Below are 10,663 nucleotides of genomic sequence, written 5' to 3' on the forward strand. Positions count from 1 at the left end.
ACTATCATCATATTAATTTATTATTAGTTGATATTTTATTTAGTGTTTATCTCAAACTTAATTATAAATGTAAATTCATTTTTTTTAAATTTAATCTTTTTTTTATATATATACTTTTATAATGAATTATTTTTAATTTTAGGTAATGCTATATGTAGCCCTAAGCATTGAATTCACTCTTTAAAATTGTATAAAATTAAGAATTCATGACAAAAATATGCGTAATTCAGTATAATTGGTGTTTATATTTTTATGATTTAATAAATTTATACAATTTTCTAGTGTGTATTTAATGCTTATATGTAGCCCTAAGGGCTATGTATAACATTTTTAATTATAAAAAGTGAATTCTGAAAATTAATTAGAAAATTATAAAAAAAAATCATCTCAAAATTAATCAATAAATTTCAAAAATAATTTAAATGATTTGTAATCAATTTTGAAATCAGAAAATAAATCAAAATCATTTATTTATTTATTTTTTTAAGGATGACAAACATAGAATATCTTTCCTCAATCTTAGGTGGGGAAATTGCGTGATGGATCTAATACTTGAATAGTCCTTTTTTTCTAGTCCACTATCTTTTCCTAAGCCATTTTAATAACCCAAACCCTTTTTTATCCCTAAATCCATGATCCTTCGCCTAATTTCCTCTTTTCATAATTGTTGTCCAAAATCGAGCAAATTTAATTTTCATGCCTCATAATATTTATTCAACCCCTAAATAATTGGATAGCCCTTGGAATAAGATTTTCAATGATATATTATAATCCCAATTCCAATTTAAAATAAAAAACGTTATGATCAAAATACTACACTCTATTAAAAATTAACACCGTTCCACTATTTCAGTCATATTTTAAGTTCTACAAAAAGATATCAATATGATTCTAATTTTTTTGGAAAGTAGACTTCTAGAGCTTTGCGATGATATATTATTTATCTTACTTCAAGTTTTGGATCAAAAGTTATGATAAAAACAAAAACCGCAAAACTGCTGATCGGCGCTACGCTTTTCAAAAATCCATCTTCTTTTCAAATTCTATCTTCACTCGATTTTAAGCCTACAAATACCACCTATTTTCTGAATTTTAAGGGGTTGAATTTGATGTCCCGACAACTATTTTTCAATTCCATAAAACCCATAAGGCTTAGATGTAAAGCTCTAACGTACAATTTCTATTGTTCTTAGCTTTATTTTTAATCCTATTCAAGTAATTCCAAGTCCAAAAACAAGACCCAAAGGTTCTACCTTCTTACTAAGGCGTGAAGTTATAATCCTGAGGGTGAAATCAATTTTTCTAACTTTTTAATTTAAATCTTTCAATTTAATTTATATTATTATTGAAGTTAATAACGATTTATTTATGATGCAACAATTTGAAGAAGCGTGCAACGTGAGTAATTCATTTAGTTACTTATTTTTATTTTTATTGCTAGTATTTAGGTTTATTATTATACTTTTGATGATTTGACTGATGATATTATGGTTAAATTGCAATTATTATTATTATTATTATTATTATTATTATTATTATTTTATATAATGTTGATCAACATATTACGGAATATGTAATTGAAAATCATGACTAATAAGATAATTTGAACGACTGGTTTAGCTTCCTTTTAAAATCTTGTTATTTAATCAAATGGTCACTAATATTTAGAATTATGTGTACATTAATATTCAACCGGCTTAGCCTAATCTAGCTATAGTTTGGAGCAAATTGAATCTTTGTTTATATGTCTTTGAGAGGTCAATACGGGCAAAGTGGCTTCCATGACTCACTTAATACCATCATCCCTGATCTTCCTTTCGTGGTTTCAAAGCATATGGAGTTAGTAATCTCATGGATTATGAATAGGGTGTAACATTCACGGGTAAATCTTTGTAGCCTTTCGTTGTCCATTATCGTGGTTGCTTTAAATGATCCGTGAACGGTTTACAAGTTCCTTCAAAATTTGTTGGCAAGTCCCTACTTTATTTGTTCCTAATCGTATATGTCATATCTTACTTCTTATGTTTGCCAAGCATATTCACATACACAAATTTTAAAAAAAGGCCGGTGTACAATACTTATTGTATGGCGCGGCCCAATTTGAGGAATTATTGCCCTCTTCTCACGTGTTAGGTTTTGGGATTTTTTTTTTTTACTTTTTTATTTACCTCTTTCTGATTTTTTCCTCTGCTCTTGAAGCTCTTTCTGATTTTTTTTCTCTCACCTCTTTTCTTTTCTTTTCTATGAGTATATTTCTGGTCTTTATTCAATTATAATCTCCTTATCCTCTCTCTCCTCTTCATTGCATTTTCATCATACCTCTTCTTTTTTTTTTCTTTTCTTTCTCATGTTAATTATTTTTAGTAGAATTAATTTTATTGGTGGATAAAAAATCTTTGAAGAAGAAAAAAGTTAAAGTGAAAATGTGTCCTATTGAAGATTGTAATGGAGAATGTTTTTCTCATGTTCAACGTTTTGTAATGAAGGTTTGATAACTTTTTTTTATTTTGTTTTTGTTTTCGTTTTTTGTTGTGTTTGATTCTGCAATGGTGAAGAAGAAGAGTACAAAGAAGTCGTTAGATGCTGAAGGTTCAATTAAGTTTTTTTGTGGGTCACTTTTATGTATAAAATGGGTAACTTTTGAGCACAAAAAGGTACCTTTTGTGAATGAAGGATAACTTTTATGAATGAAAAAAGTAACTTTTGTGGGTAGAAAGGATAATTTTTATGAATGACAAGGGTACTTTTGTGGGTAAAAAGGGTAACTTTTATGAATAAAAAGGGTACCTTTTGTGGGTAGAAAGGGTAACTTTTATGCATGAAAATGGTACTTTTTGTGGAAAGAAACGGTAACCTTTGATTAATTAGAAGGTCGATTGTATAGAAATTACCTTCAGTATCATTTGATTTGGATGTTTGTGCTGAATTTGAATTAATTGATTTATGAGTGTTGAAACCCATTGTAGCCCACTTGAGAGTGTCCCACATTGGAGAAAGAGGAGAGGTGGTTCCACTTTATAAGGTAGAGGAGTAAGTCCTACTATTGTCAATTGGTTTTAGTATTGAAGCTTCGAAGCCTAGTTTGTGGACCAAACTTTCCTCCTCCTTATTCGGGTTACCCAGACCCATTTCATATTGTTCTGAAATTTAACATGGTATCAGAGCCAGGTTAAGTTGTGTTATGATCTCGGCCAATATTATGGACAACTCACATGTGAGGGGGAGTGTTGAGCTCATGAGAAAACCCACATGTGAGTGGTGTGTTGTCCCACATTGGTTGAATTTATAAGTGAGAGTTTGTATTATGATGTGTATCCCACATTGAAGAATAAGAAAGTTGTGTCCACTTTATAAAGCTAAGGGGCTACTCCCCTCATTGCCATATGGTTTTGAGGTAGAACCTTCTTGGCCGTGTAAAGTGGACAATTGTGTCGGGTGTGGCCTAGGCCCGTTTATCATGGTATCAGATCCCAGGTTTGTTGGGCCGTTCATAACTGGGTATTTGTCAAGCCACTGGTTAAGGATCCTCAATTGGATGTCATTCCCAAAGAGGATTTTTATTGTACCTTCTGGCGTGCTCTAATTCTAAGGACACTCATAAGTGAGGGGGAGTGTTGAAACCCATTGTATCCCATTTGAGAGTGTCTCACATTGGAGAAAGAGGAGAGGTGGTTCTACTTTATAAGGTAGAGGAGTAAGTCCTACTTTTGCCGATTGGTTTTAGTATGGAAGCCCCGAAGCCTAGTTTGTGGACCAAACTTTCCTCCTCCTTGTTCGGGTTGCCCATGCTCATTTCATATTATTTCGAAATTTAACAATGAGGAACCACTTGATTTTCTATAATCGATCGATTTATATCGATTTCGACAAAAGAATTTGAGTTCTCAAAATCACCTAACAATGGAGTTTCAATTTGCATCTCCAGCCTCAAGGTACTCGAATTCGAGTTTTCTCTCTACGTTTTCTCACTTTCTCTCTCCTCCATTGTTGTTCTGCGATTTATAATTTCGAGCTCTTTGATTTTCACGTGTTTTGTTATAGAAATTAAAAAAAAAAATTGCTCGCACACGTGCAAGCGCCGCCAATTTACAATAAATTTATTGTAAATCGGGGATATGTAAAAGTTTTTGATTCACACATGCTTAAATCGGTGAGATTTAATCGATGCCTATAACTGAACCTGCCTTTAATTATACTTTATTATTTAGTATGTGTTTTATGTGTTTTGGGAGGAATTAGTTACACCAATATATTATCGCTATCAAGTTGCAATCTTCATTTTTTCTAATGGACCCGCCTTTAATGACACTTTATTATTTAGCATGTGTTTTATGTGTTTTGGGAGGAATTAGTTGGACCAACATATTATCAAAATCAAATTGCAATCCTTATTTTTCTAATGGACCCGCCTCTAATTATTATTATTATTATTATTATTATTATTATTATTATTATTATTATCTTATTTTAACAAAGAACAGTAAGAACCTACCTCTTATTATTACACTTTATTATTTAGCATATGGTATATTTAGTTTGGGAGGAATTAGTTAAGGCATGTTCTGATTTACTGAATTGAGCTGAAATGAACTGAATTTAAACTAAATAGAGCTTAAATGAATTGTTTATGAGAGAAGGAAATTAGGAACTGAACTGATTGGAGTTGAACTGAAATTAAGCTGAAGAAAACAGGCCCTTAGACCAACATATTATTGAAAATCATATTTTTATGGTGTTTGTTTGCTAATTTATAAATACTTTACAGTATCCATCAAAAAAGAAAAAGAAAAAAAAAACCTTACACTTAGCTTCTACAACTCCATTATAAATGAGTGTTGGTAATAGTTTATGTTTATTATCAAGTGTAACGCTAAACGTCGTCCTTATTTTACATACTAACGCCCACAATTTAATTTGAACAATCCATTTTGCCCTTCTTATTTTCTTTTTTAACTCTAAACGAAGAGACTTTCTATTATAGGCCTAAAAGGCCATAAACAGTTAAAACAACAAGAGTGAGCTAGCTTAAAGACATCCACAGCGAAGAAGGAGATAGCAGGAGTGAGCTTTTTCCTCCATTGAAGCATGCTCCATTAAAGTGCACTTACTCCGTATGAGCTTTTTCTTTGATTGAGGCACCGCCATCTCCCGGTTCTCCCCACCAACCACTAACCCCATCGCCATTGCCATCACCATCACTATCTCCTCACCAACCACCACCACTAACACCGACAGACAACAAGCCCACCACCACCATCAGAAAAAAATTACTCCCTCCGTTACGAATTACTCGCAATAATTACTAAAAGTGGCCGGTACACATTACATGCAACAAACTTATTTCTTTCCTTTTATGGTAAGTTTTTTTGTGTGATATTACAACATTACCCTTACTTTTTTTTCTAAACACCCTAATTAAACTACTGATGTTATCTTATTAATTTAAACCCTAACATTGATTTAATCACCTCCCATCTAAATTCATCATCACCTTCATTGGCAACCACCACCACCATCACCTTCATTGGCAAGAACAACCACCACCACCACCGATCGCTACTATCGCCGGAAATCACCGCCGTCGTCTTCTTCCTTGTCGACGCCTTTGTTTTCTCTCTCTTCCTTTTCTAGATCTGACTTTTTCAGGGTTCGTTGTGTGTTTGGTGGCTCGATTGTGGTGCTTGGTGGGTCGAGTTTGTGGTGCTTGGTGGGTCGAATTTGTGGTGATTGGTGGGTCGAATTTCTGGGTTCCAATTTCAAGGTTTGGTGGTGCTGGGTTTGAATTTCGTGGGTGGTTTCGTGGGTTCGAATTCTGGGTTTGAATTCGTGGGTGGTCTCGTGGTGCTCTGTGGTGGTGGTGGTGGATCTAGGTTCTTGAGTTGTGCGTTTCGGGGTTGTGAGTGGTGGGTTTCGGGGTTGTGGGTCGGGGTTTGTGGGTTGTGGGTTTCGGGGTGGGTGGTGGTGGGTTGTAGTGGGTTCGGCGGTTGTGGGTCTGGGTTCGTGGTGGTGGGTTTCGGGATTGTGGGTCTGGGTTCGTGGGTTGTGGGTTTTGGGGTGGGTGGGTGGTGGGTTGTAGTGGGTTCGGCAGTTGTGGGTCTGGGTTCGTGGTGGGTTTCGTGGTTGTGCTTTTGCTAGGTGGTGGTGTTGCTAGGTGGTGGTGGTTTTGTGGTTGTGGTGCTTGGTGTTTAGTTTTTGGTTTTTTTTTTATTTTTTATTTTGATTGATTGGATTAATACTAAGCACATCCCTTATTTTCCAATAATTACACTCAAGAAATTTTTCCTAGAAGTCCGCAAACTCCCTCATTATTGAGAGTAACTCGTAACGGAGGGAGTATAAAAAAACAAAAAAAAAACGCCCAAATACTTGTTAATGATACTACACAAAACTAGTATCAAAAATCAAATAATATATATCTAGTGTATAAAACATATTAAATGAACATTACACATACCTTTATACTTGATTCAAAATATAATTTTTATAACTCGAGCCCAACAAATTGCGTTGTGTCCTTAAGACAATTTTGCTCCCTCTACGATACCCAAGGTTATTAAGCAATTGTCTCCCAGGATAGAACAGGTTTCGTTTCTTATAAAATGGTATTGTAATTATAAGAAACCAGCGAACAAACTAGATTAGAGTAACCGCAACTATATGCATGTATATCTTGAGAGAGTAAATAAAACTTATATTCTGTATTTATAAATGAGAACAATCAACAACTATTTATAGACAAAGAAACATGGATGAAAAGGCGCAAGTAATGAAAAGATACAATTATCCATCATAACTAATGAATAGTAAATAATGAAATAATGCAATTATCCATATTTACAATTACCAATGAAGAGTTACAATTATCCAAACATACAATTTGTCATACAACACTATTCTTCATTAATACTGAAATATTTACAACATAAATATCCAACAATCCCCCACATTAATGAAGAATTTCTCATTCACAAACAATTGATATCTAACAATCATCCCCCACATTAATGAGAAAGACTCATAATGAAACATCATGGTATGTTATGCAATTTGCGGTTACTCAACAAAAAAATATGTGCATTGGGAATAGTAGTCAAAGACTTTGAACCACCCCTAGTGAAGTCCATCGAGCTTACTCAGTCGATCAGTAGTATTTTTCAACTTTGAACAGCCAACTTTGAAATGTAAGCTAAGACAATAGAAATCACACAAATATTTCTCTAAAATAGTTTGTTCTCATGTTCGTGTCCGTTTTGGCCATGGACACTCCTGGTTCTGCAAGTGTGTTAGAGAATTCGACCTCTAAATTCTCATAGAGGCGGCCCGTCCTCACACTCACATAGGTGACTTCTATACCTTCCAATATAAATCATTAAAAATCTAAGCTTAATATTAAGCTTAAACTTAACCTTTCATGTATAAGCACCATTGTCACATATAGGAATGGATTAGAGTTTTGTACTCTATTGTGCTTTTACAGTTATCATAACTTGGTTGTCCCTTTGAACCTAGATCTTGGGATCTCCATTCAACTAGGTTGGGTAGCCGCTATAATAACTAATTGATAGGTCTTAACCCCATTCCCTTTGATGACTTATCCACTAGCTCTCTAGTTAAGCCTTTTGTTAACGGATCCGCAATATTATCCTTTGACCTTACAAAGTCCAACATGATAATTCCACTAGAGAGTAGTTGTCTAATGGTATCATGTCTACGACGTATATGTCTAGACTTTCCATTATACATGACATTCCTTGCCCTTCCAATAGCTGCTTGACTATCACAATGTATGCAAATAGCAGGCATAGGTTTTGGCCAATTAGGAATATCTTCTAGAAAATTTCGAAGCCACTCAGCTTCTTCACCAGCTTTATCTAAAGCAATAAATTCAGACTCCATGGTAGATCGAGCAATACAAGTTTGCTTAGATGACTTCCAAGATACTGCCCCTCCACCTAGTGTAAATAAATATCCACTGGTAGATTTCGTATCCTTGGAGCCAGTTATCCAATTTGCATCACTATAACCTTCAAGTACAGCAGGATATTTAGTGTAATGCAAGCCAAAATTTTGAGTTTGCTTTAGATAACCCAATACACGTTTTAACGCTTTCCAGTGATCTCCATTTGGATTACTCGTAAAACGACTTAATTTGCTAACAGCAAAAGCTATATCAGGCCTAGTACAATTCATGATGTACATTAAACTGCCTAAAATACGAGCAAATTCTTTCTGAGATACACTTTGGCCGTTGTTCTTGGCAAGGTGTAAATTAATATCTATGGGTGTTCTCATGGGATTTATGCCAAAATCCTTAAACTTGCTCAAAACTTTTTCAATGTAATGAGATTGGGAAAGAGCTAAACCATCAGATGTCCTATGAATTTTAATCCCTAAAATCACATCTGCAACACCCGTATCTTTCATTTCAAATCTATTAGTTAACATGCACTTAGTGACATTAATATGATTAATATCACTACCTATTATAAGCATGTCATCAACATACAAGCACACAATAACATATCCATTATGAGTGGTCTTAATATAAACACATTTATCACACTCATTGATTTTAAACCCATTTGACAACATTACATCATCAAACTTTTTATGCCATTGTTTTGGTGCTTGTTTTAAACCATAAAGAGATTTAACAAGTCGACAAACTTTATTTTCTTGTCCGGCAACAACAAACCCTTCCGGTTGTTGTATATAAATCTCTTCTTCTAGATTGCCATTTAAAAATGCTGTTTTAACATCCATTTGATGTATTTCAAGGCCATTTAATGCTGCAAAAGCAATTAACATTCTAATGGATGTTATTCGGGTAACCGGAGAATATGTATCGAAATAATCAAGTCCCTCTCGTTGGTTATTACCCCTTACAACCAGTCTTGCCTTGTATTTGTCAATAGATCCATCAACTTTTCTCTTTTTCGTAAAAATCCATTTACAACTCAAGGGCTTAACACCAGATGGCAAATTTGTTAATTCCCAAGTATTATTATGCATTATGGATTCAATTTCACTATTGACAGCTTCTTTCCAATGAAAGGATTCTGGAGACGACATAGCCTCTTTAAAAGTTTTAGGCTCATCTTCTAACATGAAAGTTAGAAAATCTGGACCAAATGACGTAGAAGTCCTTTGTCGTTTACTACGTCTAGGCTCCTCTATTTCGAGACTCTTTATATCTCGAGGTCTTTTATTTTTCCTATTTGACCCATCTTCATGACCATTGTCACCCTTTTCAGATTTATACGAAAAAATATCTTCAAAGAACACAGCGTCCCTTGACTCAATAATTGTATTGACATGTATATCTTCTATTTCTGATTTGTATACCAAAGACCGATATGCACTACTATTCAGTGCATATCCAATAAAAACACAATCTATAGTTTTCGGTCCTAATTTCACCTTTTTAGGCTTAGGAACTGAAACTTTAGCTAAACACCCCCACACTCGAAAATATTTCAAGGATGGCTTCTTTCCTTTCCATAATTCATAGGGTGTTTTTTGTGTCTTTTTATGAGGCACTCTATTAAGTATATAATTAGCAGTTAGAATAGCCTCACCCCACAAATTTTTTGGTAAACCAGAACTATTGGACATAGCACTCATCATTTCTTTTAATGTCCTATTTTTTCTTTCCGCAACTCCATTAGACTGCGGTGCATAAGGAGCAGTGGTTTGGTGTATAATACCAAATTCTGAACAAATTTCCTCAAAAGGAAATTCATACTCACCACCCCTATCACTTCTGATTATTTTAATCTTCTTACCCAATTGATTTTCAACTTCATTTTTGTAGTTTTTGAAGGCACCGATAGCCTCATCTTTACTACTCAAAAGATAGACATAACAATATCTACTGCAATCATCTATGAAGGTTACAAAATAATTTTTACCTCCCCTAGATGGCAGTGATTTCATGTCACATAAATCAGTATGTATTAAATCTAAAGGTTCGGTATTCCTTCCATCAATTGAATGAAACGGTTGTCTAGTAAATTTAGATTCAACACACACTTGACATTTCCTTTTTGAACAATCAAAATATGGTAATATTTCCATGTTAATTAATTTCCGTAAGGAATTATAATTAACATGGCCTAATCTTGAGTGCCATAAATAAGAAGACTCAAGCAAATAAACAGAAGTAGCAGTCTTATTAACATTGTCATCCTTAGTTACAATAGTCATTACATTTAATTTAAATAAGCCATCACTAAGATAGCCTTTGCCTACATACATATCATTCTTAGAAAGTACAAACTTATCAGATACAAAGACCAATTTAAAACCATTCCTACTAAGTAATGATCCAGACACTAAATTCTTGCGAAGGTCAGGCACATGGAGCACATTATTTAGCGTCACCGTCTTGCCAGAAGTCATCTTTAGTGCTATTTTTCCAACTCCTTCAACTATAGAAGTTGAAGAATTTCCCATGTACAATTTTTCTCCTTCCGATGCAGGGGTATAAGATGAGAACATTGACTTGTTTGCACAAACATGACGGGTTGCACCTGTATCAATCCACCATTCTTTTGGATTCCCTACAATGCTGCACTCCGATATCACTGCCGAAAGATGTACATCATCAAGTTCTTCAGAGATCTTATCAACCTCCACAAAACTAGCTTGGGCATTCTTCTTT

Source organism: Chenopodium album, chromosome 16 (genome assembly GCF_948465745.1).
Source record: "Chenopodium album chromosome 16, dcCheAlbu1.1, whole genome shotgun sequence".
NCBI lineage: Eukaryota > Viridiplantae > Streptophyta > Magnoliopsida > Caryophyllales > Amaranthaceae > Chenopodium > Chenopodium album.